Consider the following 27,049-nt stretch of genomic DNA (forward strand, 5'->3'; position numbering starts at 1 on the left):
AGGTTGATAAGCAACAGCATCGGCCTGAATCATGCCTGGCTTTTGTCCAGAATTTCTCACTGCTCTGACAAAATGGAGGTTTCCTGTATCAGGCTCTACCTTTTTGACTTTTTTGAGTGACTTATCCCAAATAATAGAACTTTTTTTGATGGTATTCAAATGTTCATTTGGTTAAGTTGTGAGTTTATCCATGCACTGCCCCCTAATTTCTATTCTTCCTCCTTTCCTGCCTTATTTTCCCCAAACCTTTCTTTTTAATCTTTAAATTTTATTACCAGGCTCTAACATGGTATATGTCCCAAACCTAGAAGGTTCTTTGCGATATTAGTCAGGTCTTTCTTCCTTTTAATTCAGGAATATCTTGATGTCTTATAATTTATTTTTCTCCGTGTCCCCTAACCCTTTACCACTGGAAAATTATAAGTCATTGTACTTGTTGTATCTCTTTTTGTTCCGCAGATGTCTTGTGGATGGCCACTACTTAGTGTCATGAACTCCTGTGTTCCAAGGGTGGCACTGGCTGTTTCTAGACATGTTAGTGGTCTACTGAGTCAGGGTGAAAGGAGATGCTGAACATCCCACAGTGCACAAAGCCGCGTGTGCCACAGCGAAGAATTTTCCTCTCCAAACTGTCCACAGATCAAGTGTTGAGAAACCTGGTTCTGGGCTCAAGCATGGCAATATGGCCGATAGGTTTGCAATTCAAAGCAGTTGCAAATGATATAGAAGAAGCTAGATCATCTCTGGGAGATGTGTTCCCGTACTGATGACATCACCGGAATCTTTTGTGGACCTTGGGAGCACTCAGTATGTGTAAGCTTATGTATTTAGCATCTCTTTGAAGTGATAGAATGATAAAACTTGATTAAGCCTTGGGACATGCTCAGTGTTTGTGCTAGTTGTGTGGCTTATGTTTTCTAATGAATGGAGGTTTAGCCTCAAAATACTTCCGTTTCAACCTGTTCTACAGAAGGATGGTGTTTTATGACCAAGACTTACAATGTCTGCATTACAAAGAAACCCAAACAGACAGAATCCATATAAATGTGGCAGGAAAATGTTAAATCATCTTTGGCACACGTGTGTGTGTGTGTGTGTGTGTGTGACAATAGAATGCATTTTCCAAGAGCAATTTTTGTCAAAAACTCAACACTCCATTAATATTGCGTCCTGCTATCATCTAAGGGCAACCACACCTTGTTCCTGTGGACATCAATCTTACAGTTTCAGGAAACTGAAAAATTGATGGTCTGGTACTCACTTTATCTTGTTTCCCTGGGAAACATCATTGTTTTAGTGCCTGCTCTTCTAATTGTTTGCAAATTCATTTTCGAGATTTCCCCCAATATTTCATAGAGCTTAAGAATTAATGGCCCGATCTCTAAGGGAAAGAGCCCTGTCTCCTCCCTTTCTGTTGTGTTAAGGCTAATTTAAAGGGAGGAATGTAATCCAATCGTCTCATTGTTTGCTCAAATTACACATACATGATGGGATCACTGTGGGAAGGATGCAGATGCCACCTCTGAGACTCCCTCAATACCTTAAGGCAAAACATGCTAGTCTAACTATTAGAGTAGGTAACTATGCAGACATGCGCAAACCGGAGGAGAGCGCCATGCAGATCTACTAATTTTTGCAGTAAGGTGGGCACCTGAAAGAGATAATGAAGAAAACTGCATCTGTATCCTGGCAGCTGGGTCTGCGCATGCTCAAGTCCCTACGTGCTTGAAGCTGCAGCTGAGTTCTTCCTGTCAGATGAGAAATTAAGACATCTTGGTATTCTCTCAAAGACCACACATGGCCAGCAGCACACATCCTAATAAATACGGAAGGAAAACCCACAGAGACATTTGGACCACTGAGCAGGCACAGTAGTGGGATGAAAGGAGGCTGGAACCCAGGGGCAGGGAACTTAATGCTACAGAGAGGGTGGCCCTGAAAAAAAAAAAAAACCTTCTTAAAAAATCCACAATGTAGAACCCAATGGGCTGCTGATTCCCTTCTGGTCAGGCAGTCAGTCCTCTCTAGAGGGTACTGGAGCTTTCCATGACCTTCTTTTTCAGTCCAACCCACACAAGAGAAAAGGCTAAGCCTTCGCCCAGTAACATAACAGTGCAGGCATTCAGGCTTTCCAAAGAACAGCCTCAGAATGGCCAAGCCTGCAGCTGCCCTTCTAATTCCATGGAGCTAGAAATCAGGAAAAGGGAAAGGCGGTACCATCCTGAGGAGGCAGAAGTCTTCATGGCCCTCTCTGTGCTGGGTTATCCAGCGGTCAGTTTCCAAAACAGAGTTCTACACTTGCTGAAGTAGTGTGCCGATCTACAATAGGATACAGAAACTATTCTCTGTCTTGTTTCCCATGTCTGTGCTCATCCCTTGATTTCCCCAAAGTCCTCAGGACAGTGGTTGAAGTGAAGATGAAAATTGACGTGTCATCTGCTTGGAGCAAGTTTGGGACACTATTTTCATTTCTATTTCGTTTGTATGTGTGTGTGCATGTGTGCGCTCACGCACATGTATGCATGCACTTGCATGTGCATGAACTATTGTCTCTCTTGCTCTGTCACCTTACTTTTAAAAACTGAGAAGAGGCCGGGCGGTGGTGGCGCACGCCTTTAATCCCAGCACTTGGGAGGCAGAGGCAGGCGTATCTCTGTGAGTTCGAGACCAGCCTGGTCTACAGAGCTAGTTCCAGGACAGGCTCCAAAACCACAGAGAAACCCTGTCTCGAAACCCCCCCCAAAAATAAATAAATAAATAAATAAATAAATACTGAGAAGAATAATTTGAAGTGTAACTTACATGTCTTCAAAGACATTTTTAAGCTTATCAGGTATATTTTTCTTCGTAGAAGTTGCCAATGGAGCTGATTATTCAACTCATGGTCTGTGGATGCGACAGCCCTGTTTATTCAAGGTTGTCTGGAACATATTTGCTTACATCTAAAAGTGTGTCAAAACAGACTAACCAACATACAAAATTAAGGCTGTATCCACACTTTCATTCCATGCAATGCAGAGGGCAGCTGAATAGCAGATACTACAAACAATCTTTTGGTCATTCAGAACATTCCAGAACATTAGTTTCCATAAAACAAGCTTGCTCGGTGTCTGCTGTGGGCTTAGCACTAAACTAGATAGACCCTTCAAGATAGCAAAATAGTTACTGGTAGATTTTACCAGCTCCAAGTATTTCTGCTACCCAGAATTCAGCTATCCAGGAAATTTATTTACGTAGGAAATAGTCAAGAGATCAGCCCCAAAAGCAATATAGTATCTCTGGCCCTGACTTGAGATCTGGTGACCCATGCCCTGCAGGACAGTTGAACAAATGTGACCAAGTTCCCAGTACTTTAGGAACAGAGCGTCAGAAGACCGATGGAGAGTCTTAAACACCATCACCTTCAAACCTCTCCAAGAGGAGATTCAAAAATCAAATAGATTAAATGTAAAATGTTCCAGTGGGTGGAAGCATCTCAGGGACAGCTGTGGAGGGGGAGCTGTCTTACTTCACCCACAAAGACAGAGATATTTAAGGTGGCCCTTAATGTATATCTCCCAACACATTTATACTTACTAAAACACACAAGCCTAAAGACAAAAACCCCTCTTTATTGCTGAGGCAGCACTAACGGTTAGTAGCAAATGATCCTTCAATCCTCAAATGCTGGATTGCTTGCTCTCTCCTCTGATGAGATGTGAGGGAAGCGAGCAACAGAAAGGTTTATCAGTGGGCAAATAGTGAAGAATGCCTGTAGGTAATGGTTTACTGCCAGTAAAACACAGAGTAAGGTTTTGGTTTTGTATCTTCATCCCTACTGGTCCTCTGGAAAGCGAGCATTTGGGGCTAGATGTTTAGAAAGGGGACAGTAGCCATAGCAATGCAAATTCTTCTATCATCTGTTTCCTCAACCTCTTTCATGCTTACAGCATCTTTTATCCTCCAACCAGTCCAAGTCAATGCATTATACTCCAGGGTGATGTGGAGCAGAGAGCACAAATCCAGTTCCGAGCTTCCAATTCCTGTCACCCTTGCTAAATGACCTTAACCATGGACACTGAACCTAAACTCCTGGGGATTTTGCCCACAAGTCATGGGCCTCCTGGGACAAACCAGGAGGACATGCAAAAATCTTAGGGTTGTTATTGAATATCGACTTTACAGTTTTACACTGAGTGTTGAGATTCTTCAAGACTCTTCCTTTAAGGCTGGAGAGATGGTTCTATGTATAAAGGCACTTGCCACCAAGGTTGAGGAGCTAAGTTTGTTCCCCAGAACCCACTGGAGAAAGGATACAACAGACCCCAAGCTGCCCTTGACCTTCACATACATGGCTGGCCATGCACACATTCTCTCGTAATAAATCAATTTAAAATAAAATTAATAAAGGTAAATCAGTAGGTTCCACATTTCTCCCTGTATAAAGCTATCACCTCATTAGGAAGTACTGACTGTGGGAGCAAACTACCCTTTGACACTGGAATGACTCTTATGTAACAACATAGTCATGTTATGGTCACAATCACATGTGGTAAGTCAGTACTCATGAGACATCTTTCTTCCAGCATGCTCTGTAGGAAAGTAAGGGAAAATGGGTATTATTTGGTTGAGCAAATGGGAAATTATAAAAATGTAGATGATATGACTGATTAATAACAGCTATAGTCTGCTTGCCTAGTGCCTGGGGAGAGTGTATTAATGACTGCTGATTGAAGCCTATTGGAACCATTATGGCCCTGTTAGGTTCAAGTTTCTAGGCTAGACATGGGAATGGGTCAGTGAGCAGGACAGTGTGGTCATTCCTACAAGATGAACTTATTTCCATTCCACTAGCCCGGCTACCATTTCATTCAGCAAGAACAAGGCTTGCTGTGCCTCACTGAGAACAATACTTCACTCTAGTCTTGCTCATAATGAGAAGTGCTCATTGTTCTAATTGGCTTGAGAGTGAATCCCACTATGGGTCCCCTTGGGAAATCTGCAAATGCCCAAGGCTCATCTTGTCCTCCCTCATCACCATCCAGCCTCATCCCCTTGAACCTTCCTCACCACTGGAGCCAAATGAGCTATTTAAAATGTAAATCTAGCCACTATCTCTCCTCTATGATTGTCTTCCAAGACCTCTAGCATACAGCTCAGACTCCTAAGCCTGAACGATGGTCCCCGTGATATTGTCCTCAGCTCCAAAGCACTACCCTAACTCTTGGCAGCTGACTAGAAGTTTCTATTTACAAGCTTTAGAGCTCTATAACCCAAGCATACCTCCTGCAATGCTGAATACATCCTTCATTCTGAATGCTCCCTATGTAGTTCTTCCTGGGCTTTCAAGAATTTCACACTTCCTCCAACAAACCCCACCCTTGTGGCTCCAGAGTGGAAGAGGAAGATTTTCTCTGTGCTCACATTGGTCCCGATGCATGCCTCCTCTTTGCCATACTTGGGAGGGTGCTAGCATGTGCCCTTTTCCCCCAATACAAATGTTTGATTTCAAGGAAAAAGACTACATTTTATCTCAAAACTATGAACTCTTGGCACAATTTTCCATTCATTGTGTTTCCAGAACTTTCTGACAAGGAGTTCCATTGCAGTCTAAAAGTGAAAATTGGCATTGGTTGCCAAAGATGAGAATTGGAGTGCTTATCAAGCCAATATGAATCAGCTGACTGCTGCCCACATTTCCCACTGAATAGAAATTCTCATCTTCAAAGTCCCTGGGCCTAATCTTTATTCTTGTATACCAACACGGATGATACAGGGTTCCTCCAACATGGTCCAGTGGAGTAAGACCAGAGGTGGAGTTGGAAAAGACTCCTTAAGAAGCCCTTCAGATAGCTTTGGTAAATGTCAAGAGTTTGGAATTGAGAGATGGGGGAAAGTCAAAGTGGGGAAAATGGAGACCATTGCTCCAGTGAAAGGGCTACCAAAGAAAGATGGGGAAAAGCCCTATGTGCACTTAGGTAGCAAGAGCACACCTGATATTTCACTTTCTGACCCTAATGTGAGTCACCCAGCTCACTTCTTCCTGGCTTTTTGCCAGAACCTCCCTCATTCCTTCCTTTACCTCAACAAAGGGACACAGGATTCGGTGAATAGCAGAACGGTTGAGTCAGGATGGCTGTCACTTCTGGACTTCAGACCCAGCAAGTCAGACGGTACTCAGGCTAACATCTGGAGTCGTGTGGTATCATGGGATCATGTTTGAAAATTATTCAGTTGACACCATCATGACGAGATCTGTAGGTCTGCCTCTCGTCCTACCCAGGATCCTGTAGGAGATGATCCTACGACTACTTCCTTGTCCCTGAGCCTTAGGTCCTCTTGGACTCAGTAGGAACAGTTAGCCCTGGAAGCTAGAGCCTGGCACCCTTGGACAACGTGGCTACCACCATGTGAATTACAGAGCAGGCATTTCTTCCCAAGCATCTTGGCAAATGGAAGACTAACTTGGACCATCTGGTTCTCTAACACCCTCCTACACCACTGCTTAAAAGCGGGCAAACATATTTTGTCTTACATGCTGTCAATAAAATATTGCTCCCCTGGGCTGTCTGCTTGCCACGTTCACAGCCCCTCAGCAAAGCTACAGCAGTTGGTGGTAGCACCAGCATTAGAAGTAGTGGATGGAGGTGGGGGGCACTTGGGGGTGGGTGGCACTTCAACCTTTTGCTCCACGACCTGTTCTTTCTGAGGGTAGAGTCTCTAAACTGAGATCTTAAGGCATTTTTTCAAAGTGGAACCAAAATACCTCAAGACCTTTGCTGGCTGCTGTGCCCTTCCTGTCTATTAACTTTGGTGTGCTGATGGCGGAGTCAGTGTCCAGCATTTCCAGTGGCCAGGTAGAGTCTGTACACATTTATTAAGATTAATTAAAAAGGAACAAATTGTAAAGTAATAACATTAACAGCCAGTGGAAAAAGTATAGACATTTTGACAGTCCCTTTGAATTTCATTACTAGATGGTAGTGACAAAAACCCCAGAGACTATTTCTGCTTTACTAAAGAAATAGGTCACAGATTCAATTACAGTCACTGAAGCATGGACTCAATCTATCATGGCAAATTAAGTACATTTTAGCAACCTACTTTCCTTTAAAAATTTTATAGACACTTTCAGTGGACGAAGAAAGACTATAGGGTGAAAAAGGAAGAAAAAGAAATTGCGGGGAAAAAAAAACAAGCTCCCTCCCTCCCTACCGCCCCAGCTTTGAGTAAGCATTTGGCTTATTTTCTTTGGATGTAACACAGAAAATCATTAAGAAATACTCGCTTGCACACAATTATTACCTTTCCCTTGTCCGTGGTTTAATGATGCAGATTTGGAAGCGGGAGTGAGAAAATATTCCAAATTAGAACCCCAAGTCTTCAAGGAGAAGCTTTGTTCGGCAGGCCCCGCCCCGCCCCTTTCTTTTCAAAAAGGGTTCTTTGTACTTTATAGCTTCCCTGTGATTTCTGCCTTCCATTCTAGGCAGGCTCATGGGGTTCATCTCAGGAAAGATAAATAAATAAATAAACAAGCGAGCAAGTAAAAAACGCCTTCAGTCCGTGGATATAGTTTAGTCAAGCGTAAATACTGGGACAATGAAACAGCCTTTTGGCCCCTCCCAACACTGATTCCATGACAAATGAAATTTACGAAGGGCCTCTTGTAGTGGATTGGGGTGGGGGGGACGACTATCTTCAAGTTACAACCATGGCAACCACAGTGTGGAGTGGAATTCTCAGCTTGCCCTTTGGCAGTTGAGAACATGGACTGAGGACTTGGTCTCACCAGCAGGCTTCTGAAGGCCAGGGCTGGTTTAGCTACTAAAAGACAGCAGCCACTCAAATGTACTTAGTACAGTGCTGGTTCCTCTTAGCCCCACAGCTCTGTCTTTCCTTCTGGAACTCTGATGACCTTTTTCTGATATCTCCATGCCACCACAGCAAGCTAGACAATGGTGTTTAGTCCTCAGGGAAGCAATGGAAGGTCTTCACCCTTCAGGTTTATCTTGCTATTGTCTCTTTTCCTAACCCCAAGGAGGAGTCTACTGGCAGGAGGCCAGGAAAACCACATGCCTAATTTTAACTACAAAATTGCAGCTCCTGCCGGAATTGCGTTTAACAAAATTGGTCAGATGAAGATCTCATATGCTCAACACCTTTTTTCAGGCTATTGCGAATCCAGGGTAGGGGAGACAGCTTAGCAAGAAAAGGCACTCGCCTCCAAGCCTGATAATCTGAGTTTGAGCCTCAGAATCTGCCTGGTGGGAGGAGAGGACCAAATGCCACAGTTGCCCTCCGACCCCCACAGGCATACATTCTGTGAGTGTGGGTGTATTCTAAACAAAATGCTAATTAAACTTTAAAGACCACTGTAACCTTCTGGTTTTGTGGTGAAGAGCTAAGAGAGATGTAACATGATGGGGCCTGCTTGTGCGGATTTCTGTCCTCCCACCCAGTACCCCACAGCTGGCAAGCCCCAAAGAAAATCACACAGAGATCTATATAATAAGGCTGATTGGCCCATTAGGTCAGCTACTTATTAGCTCTTGTAGCTTATATTACCCATTATTCTGATCTATGTTAGCCATGTGGCTCAGTACCTTTTTCAGTGGGGCAGATCACATCCTGCTGCTTTGGTGGTCTGGACAGGAATGGGAGGAATCAACTTCCTCTTTCCCAGAATTCTCCTGTTCTCACCGCATCATTTTTACTTCCTGTCTGGTTTTCCCGCCTATACTTCCTGCCTGACCAATCAATGTTTATTTAAAACATGATTGACAGATCACAGACAATTCTCCCGCACCAGAGAGATACTTCTTGCCTTTGCTTTTTCTAACTAGAGGAAAGTCAAGTGTGACTTGGTAGTTTCTCGTGTGCTCGCAAAGTCCCAACTGTGGGCCGGTGGAGATTCTGAAGGTGACTCATGGAAAACAGAGGTAGAAACTTGGCAACAAACTATGTATCTATAGGTTCTCCAAGCAAAGGTGATGAACACACGGCAACACTTATCTGAATAAGTTGTGTTAATCCTCAGTGAATAAGAAACAAAAGAAGCCATGCACTTACGTGCTTACTATACCTTTGTGCTAGGTCTGTATAGAGAAGATTCTTCCAACCAGCTCAGCGAAGTAGAGCAGCTTTTTCTATCTTTTGAGTTATAATTTGTGCTATTGCTCTGCTGGTGTAAATACCACAATGCCCATGTATGTGTATGTGCAAATGTTATATGTACAGAAAGTTATATACTAGGTATGATTTATAATACGGTCCTTAATGCATGATTTTCCGACTTTTAATGGTGAGAAAACGATACTCAGCTAAAGCCACTTTAAATTTTGATCTTGATGTGTGTTTTAAAAGTCTCTCCTAATGCTGGGCAGTGGCAGCTGGGAACTAATTTCTGGGTAAATCAGCTTTTCTTCATTGTGACAAATACCAGGTGTAAATGAAATTAATAATTGGAAAGGTTTATTCGGGGTCAGGTCTCCAAGGTTCAGACCATTGACTGTTGACTCCGTTTCTGTTGGCCTATGGGGAGGTGGAGCATCATGACAAGGCCTGTAGTATGGCAGGCTTGCCCACCTCATGGTTTCGGGGAAACAATGAGCAATGGAAGGGTCTGGATCCCAATATCCCCTTCAAGGAAGCATCCTCCCTTAACCACCTAACTCCCTCAGCCAGATTTTACACCCTTCTAATACGATCACAGGCTTGGGGCCAAGCTTTTATTGCAATAGGCCCTTAACAAGCTTCCAAATCCAAACTGTGGCAATTGCATTTTCTTTTCCTAGCTTAAAAAACAGGAGAGCAAAAGATATATTAAAGATAAAGTATTGGTGTCCTCCTCTAGTAAGCCACTGGCAAGGCAGCACACACAGTAAGTCGAAGGCCCCACTGCCACTGTTCAACAGCCTGCAACTGACACCGGCCAAGACTTTAGCACTCTGTCAACTGCAGTTAAGGGCCAACAGCAAAGTCCTCAGAATTCCTTGACTCCATTTGCAATACACTTGTTTTACCCAGCGCTTGTCAGAATTCATTGCAGGTAAGCCTCGAGGAAGCACTTGGAAAAATCCACTATTTCTAACTTCCAAATGCAGGAGGGAGAGAGAAATGGCTTGGTGGGTGAGAGCTCATGCTGTCCTTGCAGAAGACCCGGATTCAGTTCCCAGGATCCGCACAGAGGCTCACAACCATCTGTAACTTCAGTTCCATGGGATCTAATGCTCTCTTCTGGCTTCCAAAGGCACCAGGTTCACAAACAACGAAGGAGCAGCCAAGACGTTCTGAAGTCACCATGTTAGTTGAGTAGCAACTCTTTTTTTTTTTTTTTTTTTTGGTTTTTTTCGAGACAGGGTTTCTCTGTGGTTTTGGAGCCTGTCCTGGAACTAGCTCTTGTAGACCAGGCTGGTCTCGACCTCACAGAGATCCGCCTGCCTCTGCCTCCCGAGTGCTGGGATTAAAGGCGTGCGTCACCACCGCCCGGCGAGTAGCAACTCTTTAAGGCTCCCGAGTTTGCTAGTATTTCTTATAGGTGCTTCAGTTTAGACAGGAGCTGCATGGGAACACAACTAGGTACTTAGAGTGTATGACAGAGAAGCCAGGTTGTATTATTACTTGAGAATATTCCCTTGGATATCATAAAGAGAAAGTTGCCATAGAATCAATCATGTTAAATTGTGAGTAGCATCCCATCGCTCCTCAGTGGTGAAGTTGGTACCCAAGTGACAGCATCCCCAGAAAACTAGATATTATTGTTACCTTTTAAACCATCTACATGACTAAGTCTCGGTGGCACATCACATGACTGACCTATCACATGACTGACCTATCCCTTGACTGACCTATCCGGCACTCAGCTTCATCCTCCTGTACAAGACAGCGGTGAGTAAGAACTCTCGCGGGAGAAGGCAGACCTCTGGGAGGCAGGCGCGGCAGAGTTTCCTGGTTGAGTTATGTCTTGCCTCTGAGCCTCATTCTGTCTTCCTCTGCTCCTGCTCCCCGAGAAGCTCGACTCTCTCTTGATAAAGTTGGCATAATCTCCACACACAGCTGGACTGCAATATGGCTGGAAAAGAAGTACACCCGTGGCCCGTGGCGCGAGATGAGCTTCAATTTGTTCAGACTACTTGCTGTGTCAGTCCGACTCCAGGCGTCAGTGGGGAAAGGGGGAAATTTAGTGACTTATATGGAGAATAATAGCAACAGTCATACCTTGAAATTCTGTACTATTTCTCAAGTTCCTAAGCACGTGCACATACATTCCAGACAACTCTTACAACTGTTTGATGGGCTAGGCGGGATGATTATTCTAAGTGTGCAGTAAATAAGCAGGAGACACAGGGGAAATTTGACTGCTCTTAGCCTACAGCTGGTCAGGGCAGAGTCACGCTTTTATCAACCCTATGTTTTTGTGTGGACCCTGTTTCATCTGCTCAGAATTGCCACTAGAATGGGCTCTTTTATTTTGGCAGCTCCTTTTAACTACAAGTATTTCCTTCTGGCAGTAATGATTTAACAGGCCTTATTCACCTGGTGATATTTGAGTGCTGCCGAGTTGGAGGTGGGATCCAGTGTCAGCGAATCTTCCCTAGAACACTTAGATTTGGAAAGAGGAAAAGAAACAGGAAGCTCCAGTGATGGAGGCATAGGAAGCTAATCTCTCCCCCTGTATGTGTGTGCGTGTGTGTGTATGTGTTTGTGTGTGCGTGTGTGTTGAGAAAGCCAGCTTGCAAGGAAAGAATAAAGTTGGCAATGAGCTAGGGAAAAGAAGGAATCTTAGTGACATTACAGCCCTTGTTTCTAAGATGCGATCCATTGTGCAAATGAGCCTTATTTTTCTATTATTCCCTAAGTTTCTTTAAGCTACAGTTGCATACAGCTGAAAGAATCCTTAAGAGCAAACATTCTCTCATATTTCCAGATAAATAAAATGGCACCCTTTCGCCTTAAAAATCATCTTGCATTGTATCTGAAAAGTAACTCATATTTTCCCGTTTGCCCTCAACACCTCCTTAATTTGTCTGTGATGTTGTGGGTAGCATTAAACGCAATTCAAAATAATGGATATATTTGTTAGTTAATTAACTTGATCATATACACTTCAGGTTTCATTGCAGATGCTGGCTTGTGTGTAGATAAGGGCTCCCACTACTCTTCACACCAAATAATTATGACATAAGCAGATTATTATATTATTATATCTCTAATAGATCAGAATGACAGTTTATTTTTCTGCTTTACTAACCATAATGGCAGTTCCTCACTCTTTTAGGACTATTTTTTTTTCTATTAGAACCTAGAATTTGGAGAAAAAATTGATAGGTTTAAAGTATCAGTTCTAGGGCCAGAGAGAGAAAGCTGTCTATTTTTTAAATTGATTTTTATTGAGTTCTATATTTTTCTATGCTCCCCTTCCTGCCTTTGCCCTCCACTTCAACCTTTCCCATGGTCCCCATGCTCTCAATTTACTCAGAAAAATCTTGTCTTTTTCTACTTCCCATGTAGATTATATCCATGTGTGTTGAGAGAGCTGTCTTAGTTAGGGTTTCTATTGCTGTGAAGAGATACCATGACCACGGCAACTCTTGCAACGGACTCACTTATAGTTCAGAGGTTCAGTTCATTATCATCATGATGGGACATGGCAGTGTGAAGGCAGACACGGTGCTGGAGAAGTAGCTAAGAGTCCTACATCTTGATATACAGGCAACAGGAAATGGTGTGTGATGCTGGGCGGTATCTTGAGCATATATGAGATCTTAAAATCCACCTCTGCAGTGACACACTTTCTCTAACAAGGCCATACCTCCTAATAGTGCCACTCCCTGAGAGAGTACGTTCAAACTACCGTAAATGCCCAGAGGTTAAAGGCACTTGATGCCAAGCCTCATAACCTGAGTAGGATTCCTGGAACCCAGTGATGGAAGGAGAGAACTGATTCCCACAAGTTGTCCTCTGGCTTCCATACGAGTGTCATCACATGCACGTGTGCACACGCGCGTGCACGCACACACACACACATATACACACACACGAGAGAGAGAGAGACAACACTACTTTCTGGATGACTTTAGGTAACTTCCTTCATTCACAAATAAGAACTGAGTTGGTATCTGAACAGTGCTTAAAGCTGTGTTGTAGGGCAGGGGGTGGGGAGATGGCTCAGTGGCTGTGTAAACATGGGGACCTGCATTCCAATCAGTAGTATCCCTGCAAGAAGTCCATCAGGGCAGCATTCATCGTAACTCCAGCACTGAGGGAGAAGGAGCCGGGACAGGCAGATCCCTGGGGCCCTCAGGTCAATCAGTCCAGAGAAAAAGGCAAGTTCCGATATCAGTAAGAGACCCAGAGTCAAAACTACGGTGGACAGCTATAGAAGAAGATACCTGATGTCAATCTCTGCCTGTAAATGTGCGTACATGGTCAAGCATGTGTGGGCACATACACACACACACACAATTGTGTTTATGACATAAAGCTCATTCTGCAAAAGCACAAGCAATTTATGTTGTTTGATGAATTTTAATTTTGTAATTAGTGCAAACGAAGCTGTTTAGGTTGCGAAGATCAAGAGAAAGAACATGATCTAGAAACAGAACATCTGAGCATACTTCCCAAGGAGCTAAAAACAAAAGACACTGAAGCCCATAGAGGAAGAGGATAACTTTCAATTGTTTTCTGTAAAGAACATTTACAATTCTCCTGAGCATAAGAATGCTGGAAGAGAGAGGCAGGCGATGAGTTCCTGGACCGCCCTTGCTTAGGGAAAGCCTATTTCTAAGGCTAGGAATCATGTGGTGAGAGATTTGGAGATGACTTCCTTTTGGTTTGAGCTGTGTTGAGAGCAAAGGTCAACAACCTGTAGATGAGCGCTGACAAATGCTTGTGTCTCAACCACTAGCAAATGCCTGAAGAACACGAACCTATAAGAGATTAAAAAAAAAAAAGTTCTTTTTAAAACCCATATGAGAATCCATATCACTGGACAGTGGTGGCAAAGCTCCCATGTGAAGTTGACGCAGCAGGAGTGATGTCCAGATGGTGACGGAAGTAAGCAAAGATTTTCACATAGTTTTTTTTTATAGTTTAGGAATATTAAATGTGTTCAAGACTAACATGTCACAGAGCTTCAGATATCAAGAAAAGAATCAGAGAAGGTTAATTTTGTCATAGAGAAATGATGAGAGGTAGCCTTTACGAACACCGAGAATCTGTCTCTCTGAAGACTGACTCCTTACATATGTTGTTATGTTGAACAGTGCGTAGCTGTCACCCACATGAAATTGCATGTTTTACTTGGGGAAGCAATAACACGCTTTCTGGCCAGACCCAGTAGACATGTCGCATGTGCATATATTCCAGAAGCTGTTTACAACTGTTTGGTGAAACAATTGTTAGGCAAAGCAGGTAGGGTGGCTGTTCTTAGTATAGAGTAAATAAGCCTGAGACTACAGAAGATTTGGCTGGTCTTACCCTGAGAGGGGTCAAGGGCAGACATGTGCCTTTATCGAGCCTGTCTTTTTGCATGGCTCTTCTTTGACCTGCTCAGAATTGTTACTACTGTTTTTGTATCACAGAAGTGAATTTCTAAGTGTTCTCTCCCCCGCCGCCCATCTGATTCAGCTCTATTATGCGATATGTTTCTAAACTTAGCTTTAACGAAGTATAATAACATCTTGCAATTTTGCTGGAAAATTAGTGACAGTTTCCTCTGTAAAGGGAGCCAATGAGCCCCATCCTGAAGCAGGCGTGTAGATCCACGCACACGCAGTGTGTACACAAAGTTTAGCGCACCCAGTGTGGGATGCATCCTTTGTGCTTCTGGGATATTTGGAGTTGGTGGAGTGGGAGCTAATGGAATACTGTTGCCCATGGATTCTATGTCACTGACACTTACTCATTTGGTGGGGGGGGCATTGGGTCTTTAGTGTAGAATCTGCTTTCTGAAGGTTTATCCTGCTTGCATAGCAACTAAAAACTATGCATGGAATTCTTACATTTGTGGGAAGTTACACTGAGGACGTTACATATGGGCAGTTACCTGCATGTCATCATTGCCTTTAATTCTCATGAAGGTCTATAAGAGAAGGAGCCTTAGCTCCAGACCCCTTGCACTAAGTAGGAAATGGCTCTGAGGCACGAAGCTGGAGACAGAATAAGCTCAGACACTTGATGGGTAACAGTTCCTTGTTGCAAGGAGAGGCTGCTTGTTCGTCCTGGCTGTCCAGACCCCCGAAATAATCACACAGAAACTATATTAATTAAAACACTGCTTGCCCCATTAGTTCTAGCCTCTTATTGGCTAACTCTCATATCTTGATTTAACCCATTTCTATTAATCTGTGTATCACCACGTGGCAGTGGCTTACGAGGTAAAATTCCCAGCATCTGTCTCTGGCAGATCCATGGTGTCTCTCTGACTCTGCTTTCTTCCTCTCAGAATACAGTTCTGTCTTCCCAGCCTACCTAAGTTCTGCCCTATCAAAAGGCCAGGGCAGTTTCTTTATTCATTAACCAATGAAAGCTGCACATGTACAGCAGGACCTATTTCCCGTTTTCTGTTTAAACAAAAGGAAGGCTGTAACATAGTAAAATTACATATAACAAAACAGTTATTAAGCAAGACTTGCAATTACAAGTAGATATTTATATTTTCTTTATATTTATCTTTTATCATAACTAAGGAAAACTATAACTATAAATTCTTCAACTCCATTGAAGATTCCAGAAGGATATAATATTACTTAAGTAAACAGGAAGTGCAATGTAAGCAACTTCCCAAACTCTAGAATTGACGGAGACATTTCTCTGCCTGGACAGTCACTCAAAGTTCTTCTGTACCATTGGAGCATCCATCTTTAGCCTACAGGCCCATAGTATCCAGTATACTTTTCCATGAAACAGGAAATCTTGACTATTATAGATGACTATTAACCTATATTTCTTAATTATACATTACATTTTTAAAATAAACTACACAATCACAATACCTTAATCAAAATCAGAAATACATATAACAAAATTGACCTAAAATTTGTATCAATAAACCAAGATCCATATCAATGCAAATCTCTATAGCATGTCCCCCTTTAAATGTAAAAGAACATTTGTAAACAATATTTGGGAATATGGGCATAGTTTTGTCCATACTGTTTCCTGCTGTTTGGGGGTGTTGTTATGAAGAAGGACGCTTAAAAGAAATCCCACACTAACTCAGAATTGGGAAATAGGTGGTTATTTATTTAGGGGTAAACTCACAAATCAGAATCCTCTGCTGAAATAGAGATCAGAAACCAAAATCTGCAACTGGAACAGAGAGAGGCCGAAAAGAGGGTGGACACAGGCTCTGCATCAGCACACACAGTATAAGAGGCCACGCCCTAGCAGGCGGGTAATCACTGAGGCCACGCCCTAGTAGGCGGGTAATCACTGAGGCCACACCCTAGTAGGCGGGTAATCACTAGCTGTAAGACTTCCTACTTCCTACAGCAGTTCATTGCTTCATGGATGTTTTTATGATGAATCTACTAAGTTTCTAGGCCAAGTGAGTTTTCTGGTTCAAGTTGTTTTTCCTCTTGTAGCATCTTAACATTGCTCTAGAGGTCTGGATTCTCTGGGACTGCCTCGTGAACCCCTATTTTTTGGAGTACTGGGTATCTTTCAGGTATCTGTGAACTTGGCTGTTGAACTTTCTGAAGCTAATGCCCAAGACTTTCTGCAAAATATTTTAAATTGTGTGTGTGTGTATGTGTCTTTGTGTTTCCCAGAATTATGCATCAACCAACATAGGTCTGGAATGCTGAGTTTTATTTATTAAAATGACAATGTTTTAGAATCTGTCAATTTCCAGAAAAATGTAGATATCTGTGTTGTTTTCCCAAAGCTCCTTTTTCCCTCCTGTGACTTTCCCATTATAGCCTATGCTACCGGCCACTCTCAGGGAGGAGGACTTGTGTGAGTGGCTTTAGTGCAGGGACTATGATTGGATTAGACGGATAAACCACGCCCTTCTTCCCAGCTGAGACTGGTGCAGAAACAGTCACATGACTCAGTCTGAGCCAATGAGGAGTGAGTCACCAGTGAGGCATTTCAGAGGACGGCACCAGTTTTTCTCCTGGACCACGTGTCAATGTGGTTTAGTGGGAGTTGGGGACTGGATTTTTGACCTGACCATTTTAGCAAAAGAGGACACTGAAGCTACCCAGGGAAATGGGCGACAAACTAGGATCTAAAGGACTGGGCCTATGATGTCATTTCCTGATCAACAACAACATTCTATCTGGTGGGCTAATAAGTATTTCTTACTTCAGATCTTTGATTTTGAGGCTGATGGCTCCCTTGGTAAATCTTTTCCTCTTGTTTGCAATTCTACCACTCTCATCCTTGGGAAGCTGAGAACTGGAGTTCAAGCACCCTTGTCCTTTCCTTTCCGTCTCTTTCTTCCATGTTGACTTGAATAAGCGAACAATGTGTACTTGTGATAGTGTAGTGCTAAAATAACAACAACAATACACGATGTAGCCTAAAGTGAACGGTAACCAAAGAATCCGATACAAGTAATATTTCCAAAAGCATAAATTTAATCTACAAGCCATTGCCAAGCCCATTTCCTCAAATTCTTTCCAGAGATAAATTTATAATGATCTGCTACAGATCTACAGCCAAGGAAGATTCTGTACAAATAGGTCAGAGGTATACTGGTAAAACTCAAATGCCGTAATTATTTTATGTAGGGTCTGATTTGATGCGCTACAGAAAATTCCACAGAATGAAATCATTGCAGGCTGTAAGTAGCAGACTAAGATACTGAAAGGCAGAGTTCATTCACTGTGATTTGGCATATTAAAATAATCTGGTTCAAAATAGAAATCATCATATTATACATTATGAGGAAATATTTCCGCATGGTAAATTTGCTCAATTTTGCAGCAGCTGTTCCTGAGCTGGGGACCCCGGGGCTGAAATTCTGGGAGTCTAGGAAGCAGAGCTGTCTCTTTTTCACATCGCCATGGAATGAGCAGGGCCCCCAGGCTCTCCTACATGGTCTATGCTCTCTCTTCTGCTTTGCCTATACAAGACTAAAACTTCCAAGAAATGCTGGCCGGCTCTATAAGCAAGTTCAAAATCGACTTCATTTTTTCTGGTCTGACAGAATCAGGCTTATCATGACATAGAAAAGACAACCACTAACTCCTTTGTAGTTCAGCTCATTCTGCTTGCGCCATCTTGTGGAAGAAAGAAAAATAGCCTGAATTTCCCCCTCTGATTACATATTCCAGAAGAAACCGAACTCATTTGTCTCTTTCCATTGTGCCTATAATCACTTCTCTTTGATGCAATACGTTTCAAACAAATTACTCATATGTAATTTCCACTGTGGTTATTAGAGAAGGTTATTAAAGGAGGTCCATGATGGTTTGCATCCACAAGTGCTAGGCGGAAGTCTCTGGCTACAACAGAGCAGACAGAGCCTAGCATCATCTAGACTCATATGAGATTGCGCTCTGCAAGTCTCGTAGCCTATTTAGTTATTATCAGAACCATAGTGAAGTAAGAACACTGTCCATTCCTCAGACAAAGCTGACTTAGACTTACTTCCTCTACACAAAAGAGATGTGTCAAAGGAGTCACCCCAGTGCTTTCTTGATGTCATCATGTCTTCTGGGCCACCAAAATTTAACAAGGTCTGCTCTTTATTCTGGACTCTTCTATTCCAGCCCCTAATTTGCAGCTGCATATTTAGAAGGGGGGATGCATAATTTTTCAAATATACCTGTGTGCATTCACACACTTGTGTATATTTGCGTGTGTGTGTGTGTGTGTGTGTTACATCTAAGGTTCACTAAGGATCTAAGAGTGTTATATCTGTGTACATAAAATCACTGTCGATTTTGTCTCCAAGCAACAAAGATGGCTTGCCTCTTGAGCACTCAGCCTGAAAGTTGCACAACACTGACATCTGCTGCTTGTGTGTGGTTTGAGATTGGATCAGACCAGAAGGCATCCACAAGTACTCAAACTCAATGTTTAAAAACATCATGTGTCTACAAAAGCTAAAAACTGGTCAGGAGAAGCTTCTTCTTCTTCTTCTTCTTCTTCTTCTTCTTCTTCTTCTTCTTCTTCTTCTTCTTCTTCTTGATAGAAGGATACATTTTTTTTTATTTTATTTTTTTTTTATTCTTTTTTAATTAAAATTTCCACCTGCTCCCCGTTTCCCATTTCCCTCCCCTCCTCCCAAATATTGCCCCCTCCCCCCACTTCCCTCCCCCTATCCCCACTCCTCTTCTCCTCCCCCCACACCATCCCCCCTCCCTCTTGATACTGAAGAGCAGTCCAAATTCTCTGCCCTGCGGGAAGACGAAGGTCTTCTATCTACTTCCAGGAAGGTGAGCGTCTAAACAGGCTAAGCTCCCACAAAGCCGGTTCATGTATTAGGATCGAAACCTAGTGCCATTGTCCTTGGCTTCTCATCTGCCTTCATTGTCCGCCATGCTCAGAGAGTCCGGAATCAACCCATGCTTATTCAGTCCCAGACCAGCTGGCCTTGGTGGGCTCCCAATAAATCAGTTCCACTGTCACAGTGGGTGGGTGCATCCCTCGTGGTCCTGATTTTTTGCTCATGTTCTCCCTCCTTGTGCTCCTCATTTGGACCTTAAGAGCTCAGACCGTTGCTCCAAATTGAGTCTCTGTCTCTACCTCGATCCATCGCCAGATGAAGGTTCTAAGGTGATAGGTAAGACATTCATCAGTATAGGACAGGGTCATTTCAGGTTCCCTCTCCTCAGTTGCCCAAGGTATCAGCTGGGGACATCTCCCTGGACACCTGTGAACCCCTCTAGAGTCAAGTCTCTTGCCAACCCTAAGATGGCTCCCTTAGTTAGGATATACACTTCGCTGCTCCCGTATCCTCCCTTCCTATATCCCAACCATCCCAATCCCCCGAGCTCCTCCCATCCTCCCCTTCTCATGTTTCTCATCCCATTTCCCCTTTGCCCCATGCCACCTCACCCGCAAGTTCCCAGTTTTTGCCCTGCAATCTTGTCTACTTCCCCCTCTCCATGCGGATGACTATATGATTTTCTTTGGGTTCACTTTCTTATTTAACTTCTATAGGATCACAAATTATATGCTTAATGTCTTTTATTTATGGCTAGAAACCGATTATGAGTGAGTACATCCCATGTTCCTCTTTTTGGGTCTGGGATACCTCACTCAGGATAGTGTTTTCTATTTCCATCCATTTGCACGCAAAATTCGAGAAGTCATTGTTTTTTACTGCTGAGTAGTACTCTAATATGTATATATTCCACACTTTCTTCATCCATTCCTCCATTGAAGGGCATCTAGGTTGTTTCCAGGTTTTGGCTATTACAAACAATGCTGCTATGAACATAGTTGAACAGATACTTTTATCATTTGATGGGGCATCTCTTGGGTATATTCCCAATAGTGGTATTACTGGATCTTGGGGTAGGTTGATCCCAAATTTCCTGAGAAATCGCCACACTGATTTCCAGAGTGGTTGCACAAGTTTGCATTCCCACCAGCAATGAATGAGTGTGCCTCTTTCTCCACAACCTCTCCAGCAAAGGCTATCATTGGTGTTCTTGATTTTAGCCATTCTGACAGGTGTAAGATGGTATCTCAAAGTTGTTTTAATTTGCATTTCCCTTATCGCTAAGGAGGTTGAGCATGACCTTAGGTGTCTTTTGGCCATTTGAATTTCTTCTGTTGAGAATTCTCTGTTCAGATCAGTGCCCCATTTTTTTATTGGGTTCATTAGCATTTTAAAGTTTAGTTTCTTGAGTTCTTTATATATTTTGGTGATCAGACCTTTGTCTGTTGCAGGGTTGGTGAAGATCTTCTCCCAGTCAGTGGGTTGCCTTTTTGTCTTAGTGACAGTGTCCTTTGCTTTACAGAAGCTACTCAGTTTCAGGAGGTCCCATTTATTCAATGTTGTCCTTAATGTCTGTGCTGCTGGGGATAAACGTAGGAAGTGATCTCCTGTACCCATATGTTGTAGAGTACTTCCAACTTTTTCTTCTATCAGGTTCAGTGTGTTCAGACTAATATTGAGGTCTTTAATCCATTTGGACTTGAGTTTTGTGCATGGTGATAGATATGGATCTATTTTCATTCTTCTACACGTTGACAACCAGTTCTGCCAGCACCATTTGTTGAAGATGCTCTCTTTTTTCCATTGAATACTTTTAGCTCCTTTATCAAAAATTAGGTGTTCATAAGTTTGTGGGTTAAAATCAGGGTCTTCTACTCGGTTCCATTGATCGACTTCTCTGTTTTTATGCCAATACCAAGCTGTTTTCAATACTGAGGCTCTGTAATAGAGTTTGAGGTCAGGGATGGTAATGCCTCCAGACAATCCTTTATTATATAAGATTGTTTTGGCTATCCTGGGTTTTTTGTTTCTCCATATAAAGTTGATTATTGTCCTCTCAAGATCTGTGAAGAATTTTGATGGGATTTTAATGGGGATTGCATTGAATCTATAAATTGCCCTTGGTAGAATTGCCATTTTTACTATGTTGATCCTCCCTATCCAAGAGCAAGGGAGATCCTTCCATTTTCTGGTATCCTCCTCAATTTCTTTCTTCATTGACTTAAAGTTCTTGTCAAATAGATCCTTTACTTCCTTGGTTAGGGTTACCCCAAGATATTTTATGCTATTTGTGGCTATCGTGAAGGGTGATGCTTCTCTGATTTCCATCTCTGCTTCCTTATCCTTTGTGTATAGGAGGGCAACTGATTTTTTGGAATTGATCTTGTATCCTGCAACGCTACTAAAGGTGTTTATCAGCTGAAGGAGTTCTTTGCTGGAGTTTTTGGGGTCGCTTATGTACACTATCATATCGTCTGCAAATAATGAAAGTTTAACTTCTTCCTTTCCGATTTGAATCCCTTTGATCCCCTTATGTTGTCTTATTGCTATTGCTAGAATTTCAAGCACTATATTAAAGAGGTATGGAGAGAGTGGACAACCTTGTCGTGTTCCTGATTTTAGTGGAATAGCTTTGAGTTTCTCTCCATTTAATTTGATGTTAGCTGACGGCTTGCTATAAATAGCTTTTATTATAGTCAGGAACGACCCTTGTATTCCTAATCTCTCTAAGACCTTTATCATAAAGGGATGTTGAATTTTGTCAAATGCTTTTTCAGCATCTAATGAAATGATCATATGGTTTTTTACTTTCAGTTTATTTATATGATGGATTACATTGATAGATTTTCGTATGATGAACCAGCCCTGCATCTCTGGGATGAAGCCTACTTGATCATAATGGATAATTTTTCTAATGTGTTCTTGGATTCGGTTTGCCAGTATTTTATTGAGTATTTTTGCGTCGATGTTCATGAGTGAGATTGGCCTGTAGTTCTCTTTCTTGGTTGTGTCTTTGTGTGGTTTTGGTATCAGAGTAACTTCAGCTTCATAAAAGGAATTTGGCAATGACTTCTCTGTTTCAATATTGTGAAATACATTAAGGAGTATAGGTATTAGGTCTTCTTGGAAGTTCTGGTAGAATTCTGCATTGAAGCCGTCTGGACCTGGGCTTTTTTTGGTGGGGAGGTTTTTTATAACAACTTCTAATTCTTCGCGACTAACAGGTCTATTTAGATTGTTCACCTGGTCCTGGTTTAACTTTGGTAAATGGTACTTATCTAAAAAAGTGTCCATTTCTATAACATTTTCCAATTTTGTGGCATACAGGTTTTTGTAGTAAGATCTAATGATTCTCTGAATTTCCTCTGAGTCTGTGGTTATGTCTCCCTTTTCGTTTCTGATTTTGTTAATTTGCGTATTCTCTCTCCGCCGTTTGATTAGTTTGGATAGGGGTTTATCAATCTTATTGATTTTCTCCATGAACCAGCTTTTTGTTTCATTGATTCTTTGGATTGTTTTCTGTGTTTCTATTTTGTTGATTTCAGCCCTCAATTTGATTATTTCCAGTCTTCTACTTCTCCTAGGTGAGTCTGCTTCTTTTTTTTCTAAAGCTTTCAGGTGGGCTATTAAGTCTCCAATGTGTGCTTTCTCCGTTTTCTTTAAGTGGGCACTTAATGCTATGAATTTTCCTCTTAGCACTGCTTTCATAGTGTCCCATAGGTTTGAGTATGTTGAGTCTTCGTTTTCATTGAATTCAAGAAAGACTTTAATTTCTTTCTTTATTTCTTCCTTGATCCAGGTGTGGTTCAGTAGTTGACTGTCCAGTTTCCATGAGTTTATAGGCTTTCTGGGGATAGCATTGTTGTTGAATTCTAACTTTAATCCATGGTGATCTGATAAGACACAGGTGGTTACCGATATTTTTTTGTAACTGTGTAAGTTTGCTTTGTTACCGAGTATGTGGTCTATTTTCGAGAAGGTTCCATGAGCTGCAGAGAAGGTATATTCTTTCCTATTTGGGTGGAATGTTCTATAGATGTCTGTTAAGTCCATTTGATTCATTGCCTCCCTTAATCCTCTTATTTCTCTGTTAGGTTTCTGTCTGATTGACCTGTCCATTGGCGAGAGAGGAGTGTTGAAATCTCCTACTATTAGTGTGTGTGGTTTGATGACTGCCTTGAGTTTTAGTAACGTTTCTTTTACATAAGTGGGTGCTTTTATATTAGGGGCATATATATTCAGGATTGAGATTTCATCCTGGTGAATTGTTCCTGTTATGAGTAAAAAATGTCCATCTCCATCTCTTTTGATTGATTTTAGTTTGAAGTCAACTTTCTTAGAAATTAGTATGGCCACACCTGCTTGTTTCTTAGGTCCGTTTGCTTGATAAACCTTTTCCCAGCCCTTTACTCTGAGTAGATGTCTGTCTTTGTGGTTGAGGTGTGTTTCTTGTAAGCAGCAGAATGTTGGATCCTGTTTTCGTATCCAATCTCTTAGCCTGTGCCTCTTTATAGGTGAGTTGAGTCCATTGATGTTAAGTGATATTAATGACCAGTGGTTGTTAACTCCGGTCATTTTTCCTTTCTTTCTTTCTTTCCTTTGGTAGTAGAGTTTGTGTGTTTCCCTTCTTCAAGTTGTGCTGGTGAAGGGTCATTAGATGTCTGAGTTATTGTGGGCATTGTTGGACTCCTTGGTTTGTGATTTTCCTTCAATTACTTTCTGAAGGGCTGGATTTGTAGCTACGTATTGTTTAAATTTGTTTTTATCCTGGAAAACTTTGTTTTCTCCATTTATAGTGAACGAAAGCTTGGCTGGGTATAGTAGTCTGGGCTTGCATCCATGGTCTCGTAGTTTCTGCAGTATATCTATCCAGGACCTTCTGGCTTTCATGGTTTCCATAGAGAAATCAGGTGTAAGTCTGATAGGTTTACCTTTATAGGTAACTTGACCTTTTTCCTTTGCGGCTCTTAATATTCTTTCTTTATTCTGTATGTTTTGTGTTTTGATTATTATATGACGAGGAGATGTTTTTTTTTGATCCAGTCGATTTGGTGTTCTGTATGCTTCTTGGACCTTCAAAGGAACATCTTTCTTAAGGTTGGGAAAGTTTTCTTCTATAATTTTATTAAATATATTTTCTGGACCATTGAGTTGTACTTCTTCTCCTTCTTCTATCCCTATTATTCTTAGGTTTGGTCTTTTTATTGTGTCCCAGATTTCCTGAATGTTTTGTGATGAGAATTTGTTGGTTATGCTGTTTTCTTTGATGAGAGTGTTTATTTTCTCTATGGTATCTTCAGTGTCTGAGATTCTTTCTTCTATCTCTTCTAATCTGTTGGTGGTACTTGTCTCTGTAGTTCCTGTTCGTTTATCCAAATTTTCCATCTCCATCCTTCCCTCGGTTTGTGTTTTCTTTATTACTTCCACTTCATTCTTCAAGTCTTGAACCGTTTCTCTTACCTGTTTGATTACTTTTTCTTGTTTCTCTTGGTTTTCTTGGGTATCTTTGAGATATTTATTCATTTCCTCTACCTTTTTGTTTGTAATCTCTAATTGGTTGTGGCAGTTTTTCACCTCCTGTTTAAGGTCCTCTATTATTTTCATAAAATTCACTTTTGGGTCGAATTCTTCTAATTCTTCTGAATTAGGGTGTAGACTTCTCATTTCGGGATTCCTGGATCCTGGTGGTGTCACGTTGCCTTTCAAGTTGTTGGGGAAATTCTTGCATTGGCGCCTGCCCATCTTTTCCTTCAAATGGAGCCAGGAGAGGCCTGATGTCTTGGACCAGTCTTTGCAGTGACTAACTCTCTAGGTGTATCTCCTCAGTGTAGTGGCAGGAACCGTTCCCTTCCAGATGAACTCCTCAACACCAAAACATGGATGCGTGGTATTCCAATGACCCGCGTAAAGAAGGCCGGATGCAAGGGGTCGGGCGGGGTCCAGTAGAACACAGGCGACACTGCAGTACAAGCTGGAGGTGCCTGTGCTCCCTTTCAGGGGTTGCTGAGGCCTGCCCGCTAGGCAGGCACTCACTGCTCTGGTTGGGTAGCCTTAGTGTAGGGGCGTTTGTGCTCTCTACCAGGACAGTCCGCCCCAGGATAGCACACACTCACCCGTCCCGATGAAACTTCTCGGCACCTACACAGGAACTCCTGGATGCCCCAATGAGCCAGGGACTAAGGGAAGTAGGGCGCAGGCAGAGCAGGTCCAGCAGATCACAGCAGAGACTGCAGCCCCAGCAGCGGGGGGCCGCTTTCCCTGGCGGGGACCTTGAGGCCTGCCCTCTAGTCAGGGACTCACTGCTCTGGGTTGGTAGCCTTAGTGAAATGGCAGGAAACTGTTCCACAGCTAAGGACCTTGCAGACAAGGCAGGCTTGGGGGTGGGGGTGGGTGCGGGTGTGTAGGAGAGAAAGCCCTACAGCAGGTGCTGAGGGAGGGGCGTTTGTGCTCTCTACCGGGACAGTCCGCCCCAGGATAGCACACACTCACCCGTCCAGATGAAACTTCTCGGCACCTACACAGGAACTCGTGGATGCCCAATGAGCCAGGGACTAAGGGAAGTAGGGCGCAGGCAGAGCAGGTCCAGCAGATCACAGCAGAGACTGCAGACCCAGCAGCAGGGGCCCGCTTTCCCTGGCGGGGACCTTGAGGCCTGCCCTCTAGTCAGGGACTCACTGCTCTGGGTTGGTAGCCTTAGTGAAATGGCAGGAAACTGTTCCACAGCTAAGGACCTTGCAGGCAAGGCAGGCTTGGGGGTGGGGGTGGGTGCGGATGTGTAGGAGAGAAAGCCCTACAGCAGGTGCTGGGGGAGGGGCGTTTGTGCTCTCTACCGGGACAGTCCGCCCCAGGATAGCACACACTCACCCGTCCAGATGAAACTTCTCGGCACCTACACAGGAACTCGTGGATGCCCAATGAGCCAGGGACCGTCCAGATGAAACTTCTCGGCACCTACACAGGAACTCGTGGATGCCCAATGAGCCAGGGACTAAGGGAAGTCAAGGATACATTTTTTATTCAGATTTTGAAGTGATTTATTGTATTAGATGTTGGTTAAAGGTAAAACACATCTATCTACCTTTTGATTTAAGACAAAACTTTATCTTTTATTTTGTAAACTTTATAAAATTAATGCAGATAAAAAGAAATCACACACCCAAATAACTAGACCCAAAGACTATACAACTCAGTTAACTTTTATACAGTTAAAGTGGCCATTTGAAGTAGAATTGTGGAGCTTCTTACTGAATTTTATATTTTTACTATCAAGTAAATTTTTTATTGATTTTATTGAGTTCTACATTTTTCTCTGCTCCCCTCTCTGCCTCTCCTCTCCCCCTTCAACCCTCCCCCAAGGTCCACATGTTCCCAATTTACTCAGAAGATCTTGTTCTTTTCTGCTTCCCATATAGATTAGATCTATGTAAGTCTCTCTTAGTGTCCTCATTGTTGTCTAAGTTCTCTGGGATTGTGGTTTGTATGTTGGCTTTCTTTGCCTTATGCTTAAAAACCACCTATGAGTGAGTACATGTGATAATTGTCTTTCTGCATCTGGGTTACCTCACTCAAAATAATGTTTTCTAGCTCCATCCATTTTCCTGCAAAATTCAAGATGTTGTTATTTTTTTTTTTTTGCTGTGTAGTATTTCATTGTGTAAATGTACCACA

This window comes from Chionomys nivalis, chromosome 21 (genome assembly GCF_950005125.1).
Source record: "Chionomys nivalis chromosome 21, mChiNiv1.1, whole genome shotgun sequence".
In the NCBI taxonomy this organism is placed as follows: Eukaryota; Metazoa; Chordata; class Mammalia; order Rodentia; family Cricetidae; genus Chionomys; species Chionomys nivalis.